At 43.2% G+C, this 24,809-nt stretch overlaps 1 long non-coding RNA gene across 1 annotated transcript; it reads right to left on the bottom strand.

Annotated features, from left to right (window-relative positions):
* Positions 1–11,803: 11,803 nt before the first annotated feature.
* Positions 11,804–20,810, bottom strand: LOC146189690 (uncharacterized). Its single transcript, XR_014707677.1, has 3 exons — positions 20,653–20,810; positions 19,830–19,937; positions 11,804–12,008 (listed from the first exon to the last, which is right to left on the bottom strand). It is a non-coding gene; the product is annotated as an uncharacterized LOC146189690 (long non-coding RNA).
* Between the last annotated feature and the right edge of the window lie 3,999 nt (positions 20,811–24,809).

The raw sequence follows: 24,809 nt of genomic DNA, 5'->3' as shown, positions 1-24,809 counted from the left end.
GATCACATGTCGTGTGTTTGTAAACGACGTTTGGAATGTGTGGTCGTGTGAATCGCGATTTTTGCGCCGTGCACATTTCGTGCCTCAGTGCTCATCTTGCAGTTTCTTCATGGATTACGTTAGTAACGACAGAGGCGATAGACGCATTAGAGGCTTCGTGCATCCACAGAAGTTGAAAGAGTGCTCCTACCTGCGGACCCCGTTGATCTCTCCGTTCATTCTGCAACAAATCATATTTGCGTGTTGCCTTACGAACAGGGCGTCTTGGATTTATTTTTGAAGCATGAATGATGCACAGTGTGGCATAGTAGAAACCAAGAGCGTATGTAAAAGGCCTGTGTATGGGGATCGTGATTTGGTTTGTGCTGCCATGGAAGAAGAATATTCTCAATGTGTAGGTGGTCTTGGCTTTCGTTTTGAAGGTTGCGGTGTTTATGTAATCACCGTATGTGATCGCTTGGCTGATTCTGGAAGGGTGTTTATGTGCTCTTTCTTTTGCAGTGCCGGACACTCCAGATAAAACGGGTCTTTTCGAAGCTGCTAGCAGTTTTCCCAAAACTGCCTTAGCGAAAGGACACTTCTATTTCGCGTTATTCACGAGGTGTGCGCGTTCGCGTAGTGTGCAAGAGTGTGTAAAAAATATTTAGCATTCACCCGTTCCTACGTTCCCTGAATCGCACAGGGTATAGGCACTAATATGGAGCCGAAATGGTGCATTTCGCCCTCAATATATCCCAATATTAACTTCGAAAAAAATATCCAGCAGGTTCGGTACTCGATTTTCTTTTACCGCTTTTCCCAAGTTGCGTCGCCTGTCTGCACGCATTTTTCACATTGCCCGCATTCTGCTGAAGCTGCCTGAATTGAACAAACCTCTATCCACTAGTTTGATCCAAGGCTTTCTGACCGACCGCGCGCGGTTTGTTACTGCTAATACCCAGTCCTCTTTCTCAAAGTTTTCTTTCAGCTATGTGTTCCACAAAGCACTGTCCCTTACTCTTAACGATCTCCCTTCAGTAACTTCTACCATCCACATTTTAGTTGATGACTGTGTACTTCGCTGCTCTGTAACCAACTCGTCCGACGCTTCTGCCTTATATCAATATCTAATTCGCATACAATAGTGATGTGCTATGTGGCCTCCGTCCCTGAGAAGCTTTAAACTGTTGATTTCTTCTCACCACTGCCAAAACAACACATCCTACTTACAAAATTAACACTAGTACTACTTTTTCAAAGAATTCGTTTAAGTACCTTGGTGTTCACCTCACTAATGGCTTAACATTGTCTTGCCTTGTAAGCCATGTAACTAATCACTCTAATAGAACTGTTGGATACCTCTATCGTAACCTACCCATGGCTGGCACCTTCTTGTGTAAAATTACTAGATTACAAAACCCTTGTGTGATCACAACTTTAATATACCAATCATATAGTTGATCTACACTACCGTAACTTTACTGAACCTTATGAGCCTGTTAAAAACCATGCCACCAGTTTCATTCCCTCGAATACTCCTTCAGCATCTCTGCCATGAAATCTCTGTTACAGTCTCTGTTCTAGTCACTGTACTTCATGCCCCTGCCTTTATCACAAGCTTTTCATACAAGACCTCATGGCAGTCGTCTCGGCTAACCTGTGTATAGAACACCTCACACAGGTCATCATAAAAGTGGCGTTTCACCACATGCCCACACAACTACATTTCATGAGTCATTTTTCGCAAGCACTGTTCACAACTGGAATCATCCGTCATCAGTGATCCTGTAAGCTTCAGTACTGCCATCGAAGAACCTGTCTAATCATAGCCATGTATACCACCAGCCTATCGCCATTTATCATTGTAAAGTCTTGCATTAGGACCTCTGAGGTATCAATAAACACATAAATAAAAGCATGGTTGATAAAGATTCCTTACAATATGGGAACTGTGATTATGTTCGGCAGGAATATATATATATGTAACTGGATCATGTTGAACAGTGTTAAGCTTGAGCTTGGCACAATTGTCTTTCCTGTGATATTGAACTTAGAAATTAGGATACTGAGTGATAACACTGACATGGTGGCTTGCCTTTTGAACTTAGAATGAACTTAGAATTTAGAATTTGATTGCAGTATTCCTTTCTTTGCATTCATCCTAAATGCAGGGGTGGAAGTGCTGCTCCATTTGCTTCATTCTGCTCCAGCCTGCTTTCCTTGCTCCAAAATTGCTCCAATTCGACTGCATCAATGTTCTGACATTAAATTTAGTGGAGCACGGTTTTGCCGCAGAGTGGGCCATTACTGGTATTGACAGCAAGAACCGCAATCCGAGAAAATTAAGTTAAGCGACTATGAGAAGCGCAGCTGGGCAATGGTCTGTTATGAGTTCTGTATACAGGGTATGTGGTTGGTGTAGTCAAAACGATGGCAGCACACCGGTAGCAGAGGTGTAATGCATCTCACCCGAGCCTAATATGTATAAAATTTTAATATACTAAAAAAGTATGCAGCATAATGTTTGCTTATAAGCAAATTTGAGGAATTCGTTACGGAAAATGTTCTGTGCTCTTGATATAGCACCTACTTCCGGCCTTTTGAATCGCCTGTGGTGAGGGAAATGAGATCAGCGAGTGAAGCAGGCGCACCAGACTACTACGAGGTAGCGAAGCACTGGAAGTTGTAGACGAATATGTTTACTTAGGACAGGTAGTAACCGCAGATCTAGATCATGAAAGGGAAATAACTAGAAGAATAAGATTGGGATGGAGTGCATTTGGTAAGTATTCTGAGATTATGACTAGTATCTTAGCGGTATTGCTCAAGAGGAAGGTATACAGCAGTTGCATCTTACACTTACTCATCTATGGAGCTGAAACATGGAGGCTAACGAAAAGGGTTCTATTTAAGTTGAGGACAACGCAGATGACTATGGAATGAAAAATGGTAGGTGTAACGTTAAAAAATAGGAAGCACATAGAGTGAGTTAGAGAAATAACTTGAGTTAATTACATTCTAGTGGAAATCAAGAAGATGAAATGGGCATGGGCAGGGCGTGTAATGCGTAGAGAGGACAACCGATGTTCGCTTAGGGTAATAAACGATTCCAAGGGAAGCAAATCGTCGCAGGGGACAGCAGAAAGTTAGGTGAGCGGATGAAGTTAAAAAGTTTGCAGGAGTAAAGTGGATGCAGCTAGCACAGGTAGAGGAGTATGGGAGAGGCCTTCACCCTGCAGTTGGTATAGTCTGGCCGATGATGACTACGAGCCATTGGAAACTTGTCCAGCTGCAACGAACTACACGGTTTGTTTGTAGCGATTCTGCTGTGAATACAAGCAGGTGCTTCACCATCTAGCCTGTCATGCCTACGACAGACAAAAGCACACTTGGAACTCTTATGGAGGTGATGCCACTTAGGTGCCAGTCACTAAATGTGTTTTCAAAAGTGTTGGAAAGTCATACAGGGCCTATCGCCAGTGTGCTAAAACTAAGATAGCTCAAGCAATAATTTGAGCAGCCACAGAGGGCCATAAAGTAATGAATTTGAAGGGGAAAAAGGCTATACTTAAAGTGCCACCTATCTTCCCTGAAGGCGTTACTGGCCAGTACCCAGAAATTTATCGGCACAGGCGCAGGATCAAAAAGAATATGCACAAGATAGAAAGCAGAAATGTACTGTTCATTGATGTGAACTTCGAACTAGTGGCAATACTTGAGTGCATCAAGGTGGTGAAGTCCACCTTTGAATCTTACAAAACAGTATAAATCTCTTAGTTAAACGATCTTCAATTATGAAGTGTAGAAGGCAGCATTCCATTTGCTGCTATTTAACCCTTTGACTGGTTTTGCCGTACAGGTGCTGCGGCTGTATGCCGTCCCGCGGCGTTTTTGCAGTACGGGTATTGCGCTAAACGCATAGCGTTTGAAATAGTTCGACACTGGAGGTGATTTTTTTTTTTTTTCGAAATATTCGACAGTCAGAGTTAAGTGAGGAAGCTAGAATTCTATTATTAAAAGCGAGTCTAGAATCTTGCTCCAAGACATAATGTGATTGCTCCAAAACTCTCGTTTTATTGCTTCAAAGCTGCTCCGAAGTTACTTTATTACTGCTCCCTGAGCTGTTCTAAAATGCTTGAGCCTGCTTCCACCTGTGTAAATATATTTACTTTCTTCCTCTATACGGCGCTTCAACCAAGAAAAAGCTCGGTTATAATTTCTTTTCCGTGTTTTTTTGTTTGTGTGACTAAACTATTTAAACTAATATTCTGCCTTGAGGTCTAAACCAACTTAATAATCTCCTTAATAATAAGTAAAGCATATAAGCAGAAGGAGCGATCACTTTCACTTTGACATTAGATGTTGCAGAAAGTCAAGTTCATCATGGTTGACAGCAAAGTCTTGTTCATTGTAATAAATTTATGACTGTATCAATACTTGTGCATGTTACTATTGGAATGAGGTCTTTGAGATTGAGATATATGTGGTCAGAGGTAGGGAGATGAACACAGCACTGACTGTCAACTGAGGTTTATTGGAAAACGGAGGAATTTATGCACATTTTCATAACATGTGACTCAGCCGAAGTCAAAACGTTATATACACATATACCAGTTTTCTCTCCTAACAAAGCACTGACAAAAAAAATAAATAACAATAAACAAGAAATCACAAAAATCCAAAACACAAGTGAAGTAGTATACACCATGAGCAAGCACATGCCTCACCGCTAAACATTCGATGAAGACAAATGAAAAAGCCAGGTTGAGCTGTATATGGGCTTCTGTTGTCAAAATGTAAAGTATGAATGAGCAGGATTAAGTCGTGTCGTTAGCCTTAAAAACCACGATATAGAACCGGAAACTGCCATACAAGAAAAGATATAACAATACTAAGTGTTTTGAGTAAACCTACGCTACTTACAGGATCTCAAGTTCTTTTTCACTGAGCATTATTGAAGGTGCACTGACGCACAAGCCCTTTTTCTGTTTGATGACTCTTGCCTCCAGAATCTCTCTTGTAATCTGCTTGTTGCTTCTACCAATAATCTTTGTTTTGTGAAGCCCAGTGCTTAAAGTCTGGCTCAATCGGAGGGGGTCTGTACTGATTTGAGCATTGGTGGAAAGGGAAATAAAGAGAGAAAGTGGCTGGTTGCCTGTTTTGCAAATCTTTTTATACAAAGGGGAGAAATCATTATTTTTCTCCATCTCTGGTTTTTATTAATACTCAATGTGAAACTGTTGAAACGATAGAGAAGAAATCTTCCAATTACACCACTGACAAGAACAAAACAATGATTACTTGGTTTGTATTCTTACAGTCCTCATGCTTGAATTCAAGCTTTTGGGGATCTCAGACCCCTCTTAAATATTACGGGGGGGGGGGGGGGGTCTCTGACACACCCCCTGGCTTTAAGCCCTGTAGAAGCCAGGGCATACAACTTGAGCACCTGCTGCAGTGCAAAGCAACGTTTCCTTCGCAGATGTTTCTTTTTTGCAAGTTTTTCATAGGTATAATTGTGTTCTCAGAGCCATTCATTGAGGCATCTACCCGTTTGTCTAATGTAACATTTCCCACAGCTTAGTGGGATCTCGTACACCACACCTGTGCTGCAGGGTACAAATAAAGTCTGGTGTTTTATGCTACATGCGCGTTGCTGCACACCACAAGTTTGAGTGATCCTACAAAGCTTCAATAACTTTTCCGAAGCTGTAAAAACTACTTCGATATTTACTTTTTTGCCTATTCGTTTGCCTATTGCATGACAAATCAGCATATCGCATGATTTGTCATGCGATATGCTGTGCAGATAGGGTATTGCAACCAGATTTTGTTGTTGTATTCTGTCCGCTGTGTTAGGCATAGCTTCCTTGCTGTTTGTTTTCATTTTTTTATAGGTTCCTTCAGCAACTGAGATGACACCATGTTCCGGATAGCCGGCTTCTTTCAACCTGTCAATTTGATGAATGAAGCTGCTTTCCAGGCATTTTCGAGATTATCTCATTCTTCTTTTGACACCTCTTCCTTTCTTCTGTCACTAAATTTCATGTCAAACGTAAAATGGGAACAAATTTTCTCACCATCCCGGCACATTTCATTTTCCTCACTTTTGTTTCCCGACCTGGTGGGCTTGGCTAGTCTTGCATCAGCTGACGGACTGGTTGGCTTTGGTGATCCGTACTCGGGACATTCTCGGTGCCTAATACTCCGTGTCATTAAAGTTTCTTCCTCCTTCTCCCAGCGCATTTCTTTCTTTACCGTTTCCACCTAAAGCATCTTGTCCCAACTATATCTCTCATTTGCATTAACCTAGAACACTGCTTTTCCTTTTCACCATTGCCATTCAGTCCCCCATTCATCTTGAATCTCCTCCTTTTAATTGGTGTACCTGGCTGGAGTCCTCCATGTCGAAGTGACCGATGGCCCTGGCTCTATAAGTTGCAAACCTCTTTGGCACTCATTTTTGTAGCCAAATAAAGTTTATTACTACTACTTCTACTAGGTCTTGAAGTACAGTTGTACAGTTTAAAGAGTTGAGGAAAGGTCTACAGGAACCAGCATAGCTGAGAGCGAAACTTAAAAAACACAATTAGACCTTAAACTTGGGTCGTTTTATTTTGCAGTTCATAACTTATATTTTGGATAGTTCCAATGAAGCTCTGAATGGTCGCTTTTGATCTTGCTTCTCTTAACATTTCTAACTGAAGGTATGAATGCATTCTAGAAAAGAAAGCAAAAGCCTTCAAGGCTAGGCTTTTTTTGTGCTAAGTGTTAAAATTTTTTATAAAAATTTGGCATTGGCAGAACAGCCAACTTGAGTATTAAATTTGGGTAAAATGAATTCTGCTTTAACCATACACTCTAAAATTGCCCAGTACTCTTGCTGAATTTTGGGGGTGCTATTAAAATCACTTGTTTTGACATTTCAAAAGCCTTTTTCTGTTTCTTCTTTGGTTGCATATACTGCAGCTAAGTCTCTTGATTTTAAGCGAGTATCTCAATTTTAAGGCACTTTTGATGACTCAGTACTCGCGCCTTTTCCTTTCTTAGAAATTTTTGCCTCAAATTCAAGTTAGTTTTTTATTTCGTACAAAGAGGAAGCAGCCACAGTTAAACAATTACTGTAAGTGTCTTGATGAGCTGGCCCATCAGGTGATGAGAAATGCTTTGTATATACGGATTCACTAAATGAGAAGCATGGGCATGTTCAACTCAAATATAATTAGCTACCTTTTCTTAATCTTCAAAAAGCATTTTATACAGTGACCCTTAAGATTTTAACTACCAAACTGAACTACTTATTGTCTTCTGCTGTCCATTTATTGCTATTCTTATGAATTTTTGCATCAGATTAAACAACCAAATCAAACCTGGTGATAATGTATCAGTAAAGGGGGTTGTAAAGGGTGGGGTTTATTCCATCTCCCATACTTTTTTTCCTTAATTTAATAACACAAGCCCCAAAATTTAAACTTCCACGAGTTTGTCCTTCTAGAATGAACAAATTGTGTTCTGAATGCAGTTTCAGTGAATAAGAATCCTTTGGCACCATGCAGGGGGTCATGCCGACGCCCATGTCAGTATCTATATCAGTGTAAACTTTCCCAAAACATAATTTTGTTGGCGTATTTAGCGCAAGAAATTTTTATGCGCGGGCTAAATTGAAACCACTGTGATGATCGAGCGCGTACCTGGCCATAACCTCCTCTATTTTTTTCGAAAAAATAGAGGAGGCTATGACCTGGCTCTCTTATGAGCCCGTTTCATATGTGCGGGTATACCTTGCTCTCGAAGCTTGCCGTCCCTCCTGTGCGCTACGAAGGAGCAAGTGACAACTTCGGAGCAGTACGCTGCCATCTACGCTACCTGCTCGGGTAGTTTCGGCCGTACACAGGCGAAACCGAAACTATACAGCGGGTGAGCGCAAATCGCCACGCTAGTCATGCATGCTGAATACGCGCCACGCACCGCCGCGGATGTCACTCCTTTCATAATGTTCGGGAGCGCCCGGGAGGAATGGCTAGCGAAGCGATCGTACAACGTACACCCGTACATATATATGCCGCGCGCACTAAATTATCCTCGACCGAGAGGTTTCGTTTTCTGCCATGCGCGGCCTAAATTCATGTGCTAAAAGCGGGGACGATAATGGTGTTTCCAAAATTTAAAAAACTGATATAGATATTATAATTGCGACCTCAGCGAACCTATAGCTGTTAGTAAATGAGGCGCTAGTGCGCATGACTAGTTAAAAAGTATTATCAGTTATATACCAGCGCCTGCTTAATTAATTGTTATCGCACCGCATACACGGGCACAATTAAAAGCCTCCAGCCGAACCAACCCGTGAAACTGCATGTTAATTCTGCAATGCCCGCAGTCCCGGCATAGTTTCTTTTTTCACGACTCGCACCCGCAGCAGCGGAGGCTGCAACGAATTGCATGCCGCCCGTAAGCGTGTACGTGGCGTCGATCGGCATTGCAGTGCACCGTTGTGATCATTTAAGAGCCAACAGATCCCGTACGTCTTTGTTGGCCAGCGTGTATAAACGAGCGACTCGAGCAGGGTAAGCCATGCTAATTCGACCAGGGGGCGACTTCGTGCCAGGAATTGCATGGTTGCGATTTTATAGGAAGTCGAGATTGAATTGCGATGGCCCAGTGGAAGCTAGGTGGAACGGGACTGCATGGCCATGTCACAAAAATGTAGCAGCCGCGGGCAAAACCAAGCACCCAACAACGCAACAGTGTCTTCTGCAGTCCCCCCCCCCCCCTCCCCCGCTGTGCTGGTGCAGTTGGCGTACTCGACTTCTATGTCCAAGGGTGTGGGATTCAATCCTGACTGGGGTGACTGCTTTTCGATGGGAGCGAATACTAACAAGGCGCCCGCGTGTACTGCGCGGTACGGTAAAAACCTAGCTAGATGGTCGAAATTCTCGGAGCCTTCCACTATATACGGCGTATCTCATAGCCTGATCGAGTTGCTTCGGGACCTCATAAACCAAACCAAACCATATTTTGCAGTGCAGTTTAATTCGTCCCCCACGTACCCACCTTGCATACACAGCATATGTAACGCGACTCATTCGAACATTTGACCTCGAGAGCTATTATTCGAACTGAAGTGGAAGCGCGAATTTTCATGTGGCACTTGATCTCAGTGCGTGGTTATGCATATGTTTGTTGTGAACATAAAATATGGAAAAAGAAGTAATTCTTTTTTACTATATATTTTGCGCTGCCGGATTTACAAGCAATGATATATCCAGCAGCCAAATGACCGTTTATATAGAACAATTTGTTCAAATTATTCCATGTTGGTCTCTAACAAATCCAGTGCGTAAGATATGCATCAGAGTGAATCGCCGAACTTTCATCCTCTGATGTGCTCTTTATTCGCTTCGCCGATTACGCGACTGCCATAGGGCTGCGCTGTAAACTAAACTCGATAAAATATTTTATTTATGTGCTCAATTAGTAGAGATGGCTTATCTGCTTATAGTGCAATAATCAGCGAAAATTGATGGCCATTAGCAACCAAACTGCAAAGAGGGTTGAATCCGTGCCGCGGAGGGCGTGGCGTCGCTAGGAGAATCGACGGCGACGATGCGCCGGCCGACAGCTGCCAGTCGATGACCAGACGCATAGCATGCTTGGTTTGTAAAGGTGACCACTGCTCAAGTGCTGCCGATACTTTACGTCGCAGTCGACAAGAAAGAAGTGAAAGCGATTAAATTGATTTACGTTGCACTCTCTCCAGGCATTTTAATTGAGCAGTAGCCCGTCCATGTTTGGTGTCAGTGCTGCGTTTTCATTTTTAGTATCAACCAAGCAGCTCGATTAGACCACATTAATTGTGCTTGAGGGAGTATATATGACAAACACTAAGTGACGAAGATATATCAAATTTTCTTTATTAAAAATAGTAGTTGGCAGGGCCCTTACCTGCAGGTATACTTAAAGCCTGATAGCATCTGGTTTAAGCACCCTTCCATATATATTTCATGGAAATCAGGTTAAGCCTAGCTGAGTCCACTTAGAAAGGTACCCTCTCGCAAAACATGGCTTGCCAGTGCGAAAGCACGAAGGTGCTGTATAGAAACTAGCAGATGTCGTCCTTGCATGATGGAAACTGGCAGCTTGAAATATGAAATCTATATGTGCCAGGAGGAATTCTATGTAACATTAAGCATTGCAATACTTTGCTTGAAAGCATATGCTTTTTTTTTTTTTTGCTCATTAGTTTCATTCACAGTGAACATATGAGGTGTCTACTCGGAGACATTTACTCTATTTTCCTTTTCCAAAAGCTTGCTTCGTCCCTGACAGAGTACTGCCAAATTTTTCAGTTTTAAGCTAAGAAAATTTCTCACTGCAAAATTGGAAAGTGTGCCAAGTAATTAAGTAAGGCAACAATGCTATGCTTCAGAATACTCAGGCTACTGGAGGCATTAAGCTGAAAGTTTCATCATTAAAATCTTGTCAAACATGAGGATAGTCCGAAACTGAATTGATAAACTACTGATGTTAATACTGCATTTATGGTTCCAAAAATGGCTGGGATCACACGTGTATGCTGATGGTACAGTGTAGCAACTTTTGTTGCTATACGTACCTTAATTACTATTTCTCAATTTTTGGAACGCTGTCATCTTGACAATGCTATTTTTTTAACTGCCGATTTTACTTATAATTACTGTGCCTAAAGGTGTGGGAAAGGTTATACCAGAAACTGAAATACACATAAATTGAGCAAATGCAACAAATATTTCGGGGGCACTTCAGCACCGCTGTTAAGGAAAACATGCCACAGCATTTACGACTCCTGTATCCTCATCCCTGTACATTTAGTTGGCTACTTGTTGGCTCACCAATCTTAGTTTGCACTTTTATCACACATACCAATTTGTAAAATTACTAATTACCACATTATATAAATGAACTCCCAACTCACACATCTGACGGGATTCTGAAAGGCAATGAGTTTTTCTCATGTCAAAGGAGCTGCTTGGGTAGGCAGCTGGACCATACCATGGTCCTCACATCACACAGACCAATCCATCCGGTCATACTATCTGCCACTCATCCTTGTCGCTCAAATTGCCGTTTTTGGTAAATATGGCCTTTTAATGCAGTCACATTAAATAAGGCGAGGGCTTCAACTATTGTTACATGTAAAGAATTACTGCACATGCTTTTTATGCCCTTTTAGTATGCTGCCTCACCATCCCAGTAGCATAGAGGCACAGCAATAGTGTATTAAGCGGGCATCCAAGGTTAGAATCTCATTGCTACAAGCATGTCACCTCGCTATTGAACACAATTCACTTTGAAGGGCCAAGATTTCAATATTTTAGTAAAGTGATTAGCACTGCCAAATGTTTGAGCATTACATGAGGTGACAGTATGGGTGCAAGTAAGCATTGCAATTAAGAAAGTTGCTGCTCATCTGCAAAATACTGAATTAAACAAATCTTATGCAATTCAACAAACACCACCCACTTTGCCATTTTATCATCAGTCCCTGTCTGCAGTTCGAAACATCTTCATTGGGCTTACCTCTAAAAATTGTCTACGAAATATATCTGTGAACTTTTCTTACTTCACTGGTTTTGCGAATTATTTCCCGTCTCAAAAGGAATAACAAATACATGTGGTTCTATGACACATACAGTAAATACTTACCTTACTAGGTAGGTTACAAAAAGAGAAGTAATGCAGAAGGTAGGCAGTCTAAACATAAATGAGTGTGTCAACATGGTGTTTTGGCACTGGAGTGTTTATTACTCCAATCATGTGCGTTAATAATGAATGAAAAGGCACATAAGTAGGAATACTTTATTTTGACACAGAAGCTATGGCCAACGTGTGTGTGTTGCCATTACGCTCGTAAGTGAAGTGCAGACTTGTGAGTACACTGTTGAGCCAGTAGCACAGGGAGCAGTCAACTTGGGCCAGGGAATGCCATGCTTTGAAAGGTGGGCAGCTGTTGTGATCTCTCGACTAGTATCAGTCACGTGCAGGATCGGCTGTCATGGGGAGAAAAAACAAAAGAATGCAAGCTCAGAACAATAACAAAACACCCAGAGAAACTCAGAGATGTACCAAATTTAAATAAAAAGATAGCAGGACTGCAGCTAATGCAGCAGCTCATATATTCTAATAGTGGATTTGCATATGGTCACTACACCCTCAAAAAGGAAAGAAGCACAAATGCTGAATTCATGACTCGTCAAAGGAACCAGACAAGAAGAAGAGTGTGCACCCTGTAGCATAGCTCAAGAATGAGAAAAGCCAAACCAGCGAAAAGGTTACCCTAAGTAAGGCCAGTACTAGTGCTCTCTGCATGCGTGTGACAATGTATCACTGCAGTGCATATGCACAGCAGAAATGGACACCATGGGTGGTAAAGAACTTTATCAACACTGGCCGCAGACATCAGAACAGACAGCTGATTGTGCTTTGGTATAACGCAAGCGTGCGGGCTTTGGTAGGTTGTGAAGCATATAAATAAACATTGAGACATCTTGAAAACCATGTGTGCACATTTTCATTTGCTGCTGCACCCAAGAAGTTTCGCTTGCACTGTTCATTAGACGACATGCGTTGCTCTCGGATTGTAGCGTTTGTCGACTACACAGCATGATTCCAGAATTGCGACTGACTCAGCTGTGAACATTTCATTTTTCTAAACTTGCGAAATCCTTCCTATGGGCTGTGAAAAAGAATGAGGAACTGTTCCACCGAAATGTAGTCGCTCGCCCTCTATAATGCACATGATGGCAGCCATAAGTCATTTTGTGCCAAACAGTAATTTCCATACAAGTAACAAGAAGTTCTCAAACTATGTGACAGGACCATAGCTATTTACTTTGAGGGTGGCCACAGCAAACGGGCAACAACCACAAGATGGGCAAATCCCTCACCGAACTACAGGACCACAACAGTTGCTACAATGCTAGCATCATAAAACCTCTGGCTGTCTGATATATGGTCCTCATCACAAATACACCAGTTCATGTTGTTAAGGAGGCTGTCCATGAGCATCATACTTCTCAAAGCAGCTAAAAAATATTGCAAACAGAGACCAACACTTGATTTTAAGTGCAGTAGCAGCACTACTAACATTCAGTGTGTTAATGGAGTATAGACACCCTGAAACAGATGACAAAAATTCAATTATAAATTATTTAGCGGTTGAAGATAAAAACCAGGTGATGATCTGTACAGAGTAATGTTTTGCATGTCGTTAACAAGCAAAATGCGACCAAAATTAGGTGCATATGCTCCTGTAAGATGAAGTGCTGCACTGGCCTAGCCCAAGCAGTGAGAGTACCTCCAGTCAAAACGCTTTCAAGTGCCATCATCCATGAGATGGTTGCCCAATAGCAATCGGAATTTTCATAATGCAGCGTTCCTTATCTTCGGCCAGCATTTTTCACTCTTCCCAATGGATGCAACCCTCCCCAAAACTCCAAATTGAAGACATCAATTCAGTCATGCAGAATTGTCAATAATGACCTGAACCACAAACCAACTTGGAGAGGTGGAAGCAGGCTCGAGCACTTTGAAGCTATAAAACGGGAGTTTTGAAACATTCAAATTGTTTTGAAGCACGTTTCTAAAGTCAAAAGATTTTTAGCTGAATTTTTTATACCTGACATACCAAAATAACCTATTTGATTTTTATTCAAAGATCAATGCATTGCTGAAAATGCAAGACTAACAGCCAAAACATGTATAGATGTTTGATATAACACAAATGACCTTAGCAACAATTTGGAACAAACTAGTAGAAAATGCAATGCTTGTTTCTATACTTGATGCCCGAACGATAAGTTTGACTAAAAACATGACTCTTTTAGCTTGAGAAATGTGGACTATACCACTATGATGTACTCAAGCACCACTAGACTAGTTCGGAGTTCACATCAATAAGCAGCACATTTCCACTCTTTATCTTGTGGATATAATTTTTTTTATCCATGCCTGTTCTGATAAAATTTCCAAGGCACTGATCAGTAATAACTTCAGTGAGGATAGACTGCACTCAAGGATAGCCCTTTCCTCCTCCAGATGCCCTACTCCACGGCTTTCTGTCAGTGGCTTCTCATGTTTTCGCTTGAGTGGCACCGGAGCTTCCTTAATTTTAACATGTTAATGATGGGCCCTCCATGCCTGCCCAACACTTGTGACATTTCTAATGATTGACACCTTCATGGTGTCACGCCCATAATACTGTATATTTTTGTCTGACGTATGTTTGACAAGCTTATTATTAACAAAGAGGTTCAATGAAATAGATCTATGACTGCCAGAAACGAGGCTCATGCTGGTCTGGCTTATGGGATTTAATGTCCCAAAGCAACACAGGCTATGAGAGGCTCATGTTCTTCTATTTAGCAGAAAAGGAAAAAATTGAGGAAAGCATATAATTAACTAATAAAAACAAAATCTGCATTGGTGATGAATGGCAATTAGCAGTGTATCTACTCTCAAATGAGAAATAACTCATTGCAAACTAGGAAAACAAAACAAAAACAAGAAACATGCCACTGTTGAGGTCCGAGACCTCCACATTATGCATCCCATGCTTTACAAACTAGCTACAATAATGGCTGTGCAATCTTTTACTTTCAAGCTATTTATGTTGCATGTATCCCAACATAGACAGCGTTCATCAGTGCTAAACTAAACCACAGCAGCAGACGTGGGAATGCCCTGTAAATACAGCAACAAGGTTAACGACTGGGCGAGTTGGTAATCATTCATTTTAAACCAGCCAAAAGACGAGACACAGAAGCCAGCCTCATCTCGTTCGCTTCTATTCTCTGTCTCGTCTTTTGGCTGGTTTAAAATGAAATACAGCAAGTGCCAAGTAGAACATGATGTGGAGCGTGGTGTCTGAAGGGTTGTGTATGAACGAGCCGCGCCGGCGCGGCACGCCACTGCTCGTAGTGTGCCCAACCTCCGACAGGCAGTGAGACCCACGGATTCGGGCAGTACGGCCAGTGTGACTCTTTCGTCTTCCCATGATAACTCTAGACTTAGAAATTAGCTGAAAACGAATGCATTAGTTTAGGCCGTTTACAGTCTCCAAACACACCACGAAATATGTCAGCTGTATTGCATTTCGCTTCTGCTTAAAGGGGGACATGGCTCTTAAAATTATTTTCCAATTTCTGACCAAATTTGATAGAACCTGGCATTCCGATTCAGTTTCTTGCACTGATTTCAAACATGCAACCATTTTTCCAACTGGCCAATTAGTTCAAGAGATAATGAAATTAATTGTTCATAATTTGCAGAAACAATGAAAAAATAACAGCACTACAAAAAAATTCACATGGACACTTTGCTAGGTACTAGAAAGCATAATGAATACAATGTTAGGAGCATTTCTTTTTTTTAAACAAATATTAGCGATGTTATAGCAGTCCAAAGTTTTCAATTTTGCTCTAAATCAGACAGGAAGGCACTCACATTTGGAGCAGTGAATTTTAAACTGCTATAACATCGCTAATATTTGTTATACAAAAGTGCACGTAACATTGTATTTGTTATGCTTTCTAGTACCTAGCAAAGTGTTCACGTGAATTTTTTGTAGTGCGGTTATTTTTTCATTGTTCCCGCAAATTATAAACAATTTCATTTTATCTTCTGAACTAATTGGCCAATTGGAAACATAATTATATATTTGAAATCAGTGCAAGAAACTAAATCAGAATACCAGGTTTTATCAAATTTGTTGAAAAACGTAGGAAAAATAGCTTTAAGAGCCATGTCCCCTGTTAAGGATGGCGACAACGAGACAAACGCGAGAGCTGCCGCTTTCAACTATTGTGACAAGAATTCCCCACCGGAAAGGAACGCGGGGTGTTTGGCCAGACGGCGACAGCAGCCCAAGTCGGGCAATCGGGAAACAAAAAGGTTCAAGTGAATCTCGGCGTCTTCCCGCCTGGGTCAGTACCCTCAAGCCGGCCACGCAGTCATCCCCTTCGCCTGGCCGACAGTGCGCAACGGCCCTTGCGACGCAGACGGTGTGGCCCAGACCAAGTCCTCGCTAGCCATCTACACTACGCTTCTCCAATTCGTCTTGCCGACAGCGCGCAGTGGCGCGTTCGACATGGGAGTGCCCCCGACAATGGGACGCAGACAGACGCCGATCGACGCAGGTGTGTGCCAGACTGTGAGACGCCGGCAGTCAGTGAGCTCCTCGTGTGCTGCCCTTTACACTGCCACAGCGGCTTCCTCCTTCCCCACCAAGTCTAAACTTTCGAGGGGGCCCCGAAAAAAGAAAAAAAAGAGAGAGAGAGAGAAAGTAATCGGATTTCTTGTGAGGAGGCTTTAATATTTAGACACCGCGTGCAGCAAAATATAACATTAAAATCTCGAGGAAACGCAAGGTAGCCAATTGCATGTGTATGTAGTCTTCACGCCATGCCAAAACGGCCGTTAAGTGTAGGTATCACCTCCGTCAAAGAAAGAGAAAACCAATACTCTTCCCAATTTAATGTATCTGAACTGGAGGCGACGGTGGTAGAAGAAAGACAAGAAGCTCAGGCGGCGTGCCCGCCCTGTGGTGTGCGAGAGGCGCTGTTATATCATAGCTATATTTATCGCACCGCCGCCAGGGCCGGCATGTGTTCTGGCTGCAATGCTCTTCGCCGATTCTGCATGTAGAAGGTCCCCCCCCTGCCTCCAATTTCCCCTTTCGAGAAAGAGGGCGCCGTTGCGGCAGCAAGACTGTATCTGTGGCTGAGGCGTCCCGAGTGTTGAACAGCAACCTTGGAAAAGGTCAAACCTCATAAAGCGTTCACACGTTGGCCCTTCCCAGTGGTTTGTATGAGGTTTCCAGTTCCTAGTCTCCAGTGGTATACAAAACTGACCATATGCGGAAGCACCTTATCGCAGACCAGACTGTCTGTGCTCGCTGATAGCTTAAACAGCCTCATCCAGCGTTACTCTAATTTATTAGGCGAATGCCACGCTGCACCACACTAGAGTAACCCGCACATGGCATTTTAAGCTTTAAAACATGCAAGAGCGGTGTCTGACTGCTGCTCTTCAGTCACAGAGGGGAGTAATTTCATATATTCGTTTGAATCGTTCAATGGGCCCGCGCACGTCTAACTGCTTACGACATTAATTGACTCATTTAAACATTGCTCATTCAAGATTTATCTTATTTCAACGTCAAGGAGATTTCTAAACTCTATCAAGCCTTTGCGGCTATTTCTGTTATGAGACGTTCCAATCAACAGCTAAAAATGAAAACCATACCCACGTTTGGTTTTGAATTTTCTCACAACGAAAAAAAAAAAAAAAAAAAAAAAAAAAAAAAAAAAAGCTATGTCTGGAGTAATGGTCCCCAACCGGCTCAAGGTATGAGGATGCTGTAGCACAGGTGTTCGGATCACTTCGGCAACATGGGGTTCTTCAATGAAACTGTCATCTATAGCATATGCCTGCCATGCTTTCAGCTCCGACCGAAATGCTGTCTCCCAATTAGGATCAGACTAGGGTATCCCAGCCCAGTACTCGAGAGCTTTAATGACTAAGCCACCGCAGTGCCGTAATAAGTAAATAAATAAGCTATGAAGACTAAACCTTTTTCTCGGAGCGTACCAGTTATTTCATCCGTTTCGTTGCTGCGACGCCGCGGATTTTTACTCTGACAAAGTGACTATAAATCGGACATCGGCTTTCTGTGTACAAGCCCGAATCCGGCTCGGGCCCGCACGTTTAAGTCCACCCCGGGTCTAGCAAAAATGTTCACGAGTCGGCCCAGACGACCCGTGGGCTGAGCCGCAGCCGGCTTTTGGGCCGGCCCATGCCCACGCAGTGTCGTGTGAAGCACGTGCTACCTTCACCTGACACTTCTACACAAGGTTTGACGATCTTTTATTTTTTCGGTTCCTGGGGCTGCCTTTCAGTGGGTGGCTTTCTACTTTTCGAAGTCTGAAAGGTAGGCAAGGCCGGCAGAGAATATCGTGGGGACCGCTTCCTTTGCTAGCAACGAGCAACGCTTTGTAGCACATGCCCATTTAACTCTGTCATCCATGTTTTGGACACAAACCTGGGCTTCAAATGCCCCTCACAAACAGTGACTGTATAGCTCGGTCCTATCTTGGTATGCCGGCCGCCATAGCTGAAGCTGTTCGACATCTTTTCGCACCGAAAAAAGCTGACATTTTTCATTGCAGAATACGTAGTCTGTATCACAGTGGAGAACAATGCACATTTTTTCCACATTACATTACAACTTAGAATATACCATGATCGAAGAAAGGCGTAGAGCGGGGGCGTCAGCGAAAGTTGAGAACTGACTGCCATTCCTTGCGGCAACCAGCGAACCCGCGGCCACCAACAGTCAACGCAGTCTCTCGGCAGCCTACAGAAATCAGCGCATCGGTATCGCCACTTACTGCTTGGTGTGGAGCAGCCCGCTCACGCATTTCTATTCTAACACCATGATGCGGAGGTTGTGTGTCCGGGCCGACCAGTGGCATATGGTAGTTTTTTGCTTGACAATTACCTCAGACAAACTCATTATGAAATCCATTGATAGCCACGCCATTATGGGCATAGAGCAGCGGTCTCAAACTCATACTGCTACGTGGGCCGCATTGACAAAGCCTTTTCTCTCATGATCCAGGAGCCAGAAAATAACAAAACAACAGAAAACAAAGTACAATAAATAACGATAAAATGAATAAAAAGAAGCAAAACTTCTTTTTTCCAGACCAAGCCCTTCCATTATTGCAAAAGAAAAGCAACGTGTGCTCCTTTCCGCTTGAATGCCCGACAAAAGCAGTTTCAGGATCACTCGGAGAGAGGTACTGAAATGACATACCTGTTAATAAATACCACACTTATAATCCTCAGCAAGAAAAAAAAAAAGCACACTTGGAAATAAAAGAAAAGGCAGGATGTCTGGCTCCTTGCTTTTGAAGGCATAGTGATGTCAAATGAAAGTTCATGCAGATTAAGTGGTCAACGCCTTATTGAAAATGAATGCGTACTAACTGGGTACTAAGTCTGAGCTTATTTTAGTTTGAAATTAGGGCTGGTGGTAATGCTTTCAAAACGTTAGCTGAAAATTGAGCTGGGCAGACTGCATCACGCAGCTTCGCTGGCCGTGCTCCAAGACCCCTGGCATAAAAGGATCATCTCTGATGAGCGGAAAGAGACTGCACGGCGCTGCTGCGCCAGAAGATGCAGGAGACGACAAAGCAAGTGAGTGCGAGGGCGTGCTCACAATTCTTGCTGCTACAGTGAGCCTCATTTGCTAGGCTGCTTTGATTAATGTGAAGCAACCCTGCCACAATCGGCTGGTAGGCATATCGGTGCCCGGAGAAGCTGTCACTGTTTTTAGCTGCTCAACGGCCCTGATAGTAACCAAATAAATAAATAAATAAAGTTCTTGCAGCAACTTTGTCACACGCACAAAAAAGCGACACAACCAATCTGTGCAGGAATACCATTCGTTAAAGAAGGCAGCTTTGCTAGTTTCTCACAGCGAATTGAGAAGACAATATAGCGTGGTTTGATCTTCCATCTCGTGCAAACATTTGTTTGTTTTTGGAGCTAGTCTGGTTTTCTTAGTCTGAATCAACTGTTACATTGTACACTGTTTGCGATGCATTAATTGCAGCTGAGAAAGAAAGGCTGCGAACTACAAGCTGGACACCGCAACTGCAGGAAGCTGCAGGGATGCTTGCTTATTCGAATCCTTTATGCACTCTATGCAAACTGGTGACCTGTGCCATGTTCCCCATGTAAAAATTAAAACAAATGACCAGTCCCGGTGGCACAGCAATTGTTTTGAAATTAAGTACAGGGCTCACCTTGTGGCGTTGGAGCATATGCTGCCTCCGCCTTTCATAGTCCCATTTGTTCAGCCTCAGCAACCAGCAAGCCCATGCTAGACTCCAAAACACATATCAGGAAGGTCCCTGCGTACAAATATTAGACGTCAGCTTATAAGCGATGTTTACACACACAAAAGAAATTAAGACAAGTACAAGGCGAAATCGCTTACCTCACCGTAATTAGAAAGTGGCCCTGCATACACTTGACAGTGCGCAGTCATAAAATGAGGTATGAAATCATTATTCTACACCGCGTCATTACAATGCGGGTCACACAAAGGGTCACGTCGCACAAATGGTTAGTACGTCGTGGTGCACCGAAACAAAAGCTTCCTACACAGGCCTGTGTGATCCTCGCCTTTCCTGCTTCTACGCGTTGTTTTGTCATGTCCTAGTATCTCCTCAAGTCCCTCCATCAGCTCAAAGACGTTACAATCAATAAATATTCATCCAGACCGCTGAGGAAAGCTCACCCAAGTTTCCCGCCCTTTTTAGGCGCACGCAAGACTGGTAGTCAGGCGTGTTTTACATGACTGAGACTTTCGTGCGGTTGGCCTAATAAACGGTATTTAACCGCATGTTCATTGGTGTAGAACTACGTTGAGCTTTCGATTGGAACTTTCTATAATACACCTTTGGGCCGTTCGGGCCCACTGCCGGCCAAGCAGGCTCAATGGTCGTCAACAGAACATTTGGGCGCAGGGAAGTTGAAAACTAAATGTAGAGTTCCAGACAGCGGGTAATGACTCAATACATGCATACTGAAATATCTAAAAAATAGAAAAAATTGCTTACGTACCGTACAACACGAGAGCGCACGGCTGGCACGGCGACGCAGCTCCCACGGCTCCGACGACCAGCCATTCTGCTACTAAAAACAACCACCTGCCCACAAAACAATAGCCGGACGTGACGTTTTTCTTAAACCGGATAAGACGTCATGGGTTGCAGCAAGCATTTTGCTCCTGCAACCCGGTTGCAGGAAGCATTTCGCTGCTGCAACCGGGTCGCAGCAGACGGCGCCCTAGCAAAGAGCACAAAAAAGTTTAGTTAGAAAATAAAATATGAAAATCAACAATTTTTTAAAAGCTCATTAGTAAAAACATCAAAAACAAAACAAAAAGTGTATTAATCGTGAAAGCATCGTGGAAGTAAGTAAGCAGCCTTGTCTCGGATCGGAACGTCGGAATTTCAGAAGTCAGAGGAGGTGGAGTTCTTGCTTCCTCCATGGACAAAACAACATTATTTTATTCTGTCAGCGGTGGGGAATTATGGGGACCCTCAGTCCAGGGTCCCTGTTGGCTAAGGCTGCAGTAACTGCACTCCGGGCAGTGGCCCTAAGGCGGCTTACCAATCTTCTATGCAGGCATGGAGGAAGGATGTATGCAGGGGTGAGGGAGTGGACAAAGAGGAGTAACCTGGCACGCCCGCTCACTGCAATATGAGGGCAGTCAAGGGAATAAAGGGAGGGGTACCAGAGGTTTAGGACAGATGGTGAAAGAAAGTTATTAGTTTGTTGGCGGCACTAAGTTTCTGCCTCTTAGGATCGGGAAGGCAACGTGTGGTCCGGGAGAGGGAAGGCTCGTGGACTGAGTGCGCAAGCGTGTCGATGGGCAGCTTCATTGCCTGGAATCGATTGGTGTCCCGGAATCATCCATGCCCGGATTAGCTGAGAGTTAGCGAGGAGGATCCGAAGACAGGCGGCATCGATACGCGCAGATAGTTGGCTGCCTCTTCCGCAATATTCTGCATGCATGTGCTTGGGGAGAGGTTTTGACGTTAATTGCTTGCAGACATTCTGTGGCAAATCTTTGCGGTTTTGGGTAGTAGGGCGGAGCAATATTGAGAGCTTGAAGGACATGCCTTCCAGTGGACGAGGCTGCTAAGCGGACAAATTGTACCAGGCGATGTGCTTCATATACTACTCTTTAATGGTGTTATGCATGCCAAGTTGGGGTAAGCGGTCGGACGGGCATTGGGGAAGCCCCAGAGCTGTCTTGACCGCTTTTCTGACTAGAGTGTTCAACCGGATGAGCTGGTTGAGCTCCTGTTTACGAAGGGGAAGGTATCGCGTGTCGTAGGAATGTGGGCTATAATGAATGTGTTGACCAGCTGCAGGGCGTCTCGCTCCCTAATGCCGTAGTTTCGATGTTTGACTCATTGCAGCATTCGTATAATTTGATCGGTAGTGTTGAATAAATGATTGAGATAAGGAATGGCAGCGGCCGTTAAAGATAACGAGGCCGAGGACCTTGATCTCCGACTTCAATGAGTTTGGCAATCCAGGATGACCTGAATGGGAGAGGTGGAAGTGTGAGGGCCCGGGGCTGTCGCCGGCGGTCAATGATAAGAAGTTCAGATTTCTCAGGGGCAAAGGCAAGGCCACACGAAGCGGCATAGGCACTGACCAGGTCTGTCGCCACTTGGAGGTTGGCTTGAATTTCACCTTCATTACCATGGAGGAGGAGGAGGAGGACAAAACATTTATTTTCGAATGGGTATTTGGGGCCCCCTGGGTCCCCGCACGACCCCACCGCACTCAAACGTTCATGTTCAATCTGTCCATGATGTCGGCAGCCGGGCTGGTTTTGTGATGTTGCAAGACCAATTGACATGGCCAAATTGGCAGCAGCTTTTTACGGAGGGCGAAATGAGAGATCAGACCGGGACCCTTGAATCGGAAGTCAGATGTGCTACCCCCAAAGGCATGCAGGCAGCTTTGTACAGCTTCATTAAAGTAGGGATTTATATGTGCCCAGCATTATTTCACATAATATGACAGATTATGACAGTATGCTAATGAACAACAAAATTTACGGAAATGGCGGGCTCGTTATCAGATGCATAGAAAGAAAGGCTGTTGGCTCATTTTTACGTATGCGTAACATAACATAACAGATTAGTATGTGTAACATAACAGAGGCATAAATTAAGGGATTAGTCATTAGGCGAGTAACAAAGTGCACGTTGAGGGGTGAGCATATGTGCATGAGGACCTGCAAAAGGAGTCACATATGGTGGACATTGATGCTGCGTCACACGCTTAAAGACGGAGCATAAGTGCAATGTCCACGTTTCACTATTAAGAGGACTGCATTATTCGGCTTCTGCTAATTTCCGGTATTATTTTACAGATTCCGGAAGGTGCAAGAAGACCCCTCAGGTACAGTTTTGAGACGTCATCATCACCATCCGAATTATACCGAAATATACTTGCGGAATTTCAAAGGCCTCCTCATATCCCTCTAATTGCATCCATTTGACCTTCACAACAATTTCCTATAGAATCCACCCACATAACTTTCTACCACCCCCTGCTATGCTTACCCTGCGTTTGTAATTCAGCATGTTAATCTTAGTGACAATCGGTTATCCTCTGTTCGCATTGCATGTCCTGCCCATGCCCATTTCTTCATATTGTAGGGGGTCTGGGCATGCATTCTATTTCACAAGAGAAGCTATGAGTTATAACTGAGATAGGTAGGAAAGGAAATTGGTTCGGTTTATGGGATTTTAACGCCCCAAAGCTATTTTGTGTGCTCTGCTGAAGTTGCTGCCTGGGTACAGGAGCGTCTGACAGACCATGTGCCTTTAGCTCCTGTTCCACTTTCACTGTAGAAACAAAAATAAAGAAAGTGACTCAGATTCAAGGCATAGACAACATTTAATATCTCCAGCCGCTGGGCCATTCAGTGGCTGCCTGCAGACACAGTGTAAGTTATACACAAATATTCTTGGCCGCACATGAACTGTTAAAGAAATAGTTTTTGGAAAGTCATCTATGGTGCTTTTTTTTATACACTCAGTAAATTGCTCCATAGCATACCCTGATTAAGATTCATTGTTGATGGATCTTTGCCAGATACTATATAAATAAATATTAGCATTTGCAAACAAGACACAGTCCAAAGTGCTTACTGATATTGAGTGAGTTTGATGCTGATCGTTAGTGTTGAAAATGACACTTTTAATATGTGACATATCTGTTTAACGGCATCAGGGAGTATATCTTCATCAATGAAATCATACACATATACTGTATCTAGGGGTGCACCTGCATTAGTGACAGTAAGCCGGTGATCTGGGTATCGAGTATGCAAGATCTGAACAAATGGGCCCTTCACTTGAGAAAAACATAGCCTTTGTCCCAGTAGAATGTCTTGAAAGCTTTTTACGAGTTAAGAACTGGGCAACATTAAGGACGCTGTCCGACAGTGAAATATGTCAGTAGCATCTAGATCTCTGTCACATAATGAATAGCGCTAATAAATTTGCAACATCTCGGCTTTAACAGAAGTGAGGCCCATTCTATTTTGCTTTCTCGAGCCCACCTCCTCAGTGGCATTCACTTTAATAGGACACTCTGTACTGGCCTTAACTACAGGTACCACAGGCTTACTATTGCTTCCTTAATTATTTTCTGTATTTATGGGGCTTGGTTGGTTAACTAGTGGGCTTGAGCTATTTCGCTGTGATGAAAACAATTGATTAGTAGCTTTCACCTCTTTTGGGCACCCTCTTCAGGCCCTAACTACAGGCACTATAAGCTTAATATTCCCAAACTTACTTCCTGTATTTATGGTGTGTGTTTGTTGAACTGGTGGGCTTGTTTGAATTGTTAAACCTTGTAAATTTTTCCAAGCCTGACTTTGGTGTGCATATACCGCTGTGATCTGTTTTCCAAATACCTTAAAGCCGAAACATTTAATCGTGCCTCTTTTTTTTACTACCCACGGATGCAATATTTGCGACAGTCTTGGCCCTAATCTCAGGCTCCTAACACACCCATTAGAATATCCTTTGTGGTGTGTCTAGCTTAAGAGGTGGAGATGCTTGAATGCTACTGGTTACTATTGGCTTTGTGGGCGTGGTTGTAGGGCTTTCACTTAAGAAATGCTCCTTTCACCATCTGCTAGGGATGCATGCTGTATCAAGTACCCTTTTCTCAGCAAATGA

Source organism: Amblyomma maculatum, chromosome 5 (assembly GCF_055883805.1).
Source record: "Amblyomma maculatum isolate TAMU_Amacu chromosome 5, ASM5588380v1, whole genome shotgun sequence".
Taxonomy (NCBI): domain Eukaryota; kingdom Metazoa; phylum Arthropoda; class Arachnida; order Ixodida; family Ixodidae; genus Amblyomma; species Amblyomma maculatum.
Note: the sequence above shows the minus strand (reverse complement) of the source record. Positions and strands in the feature narration are given on the sequence as shown.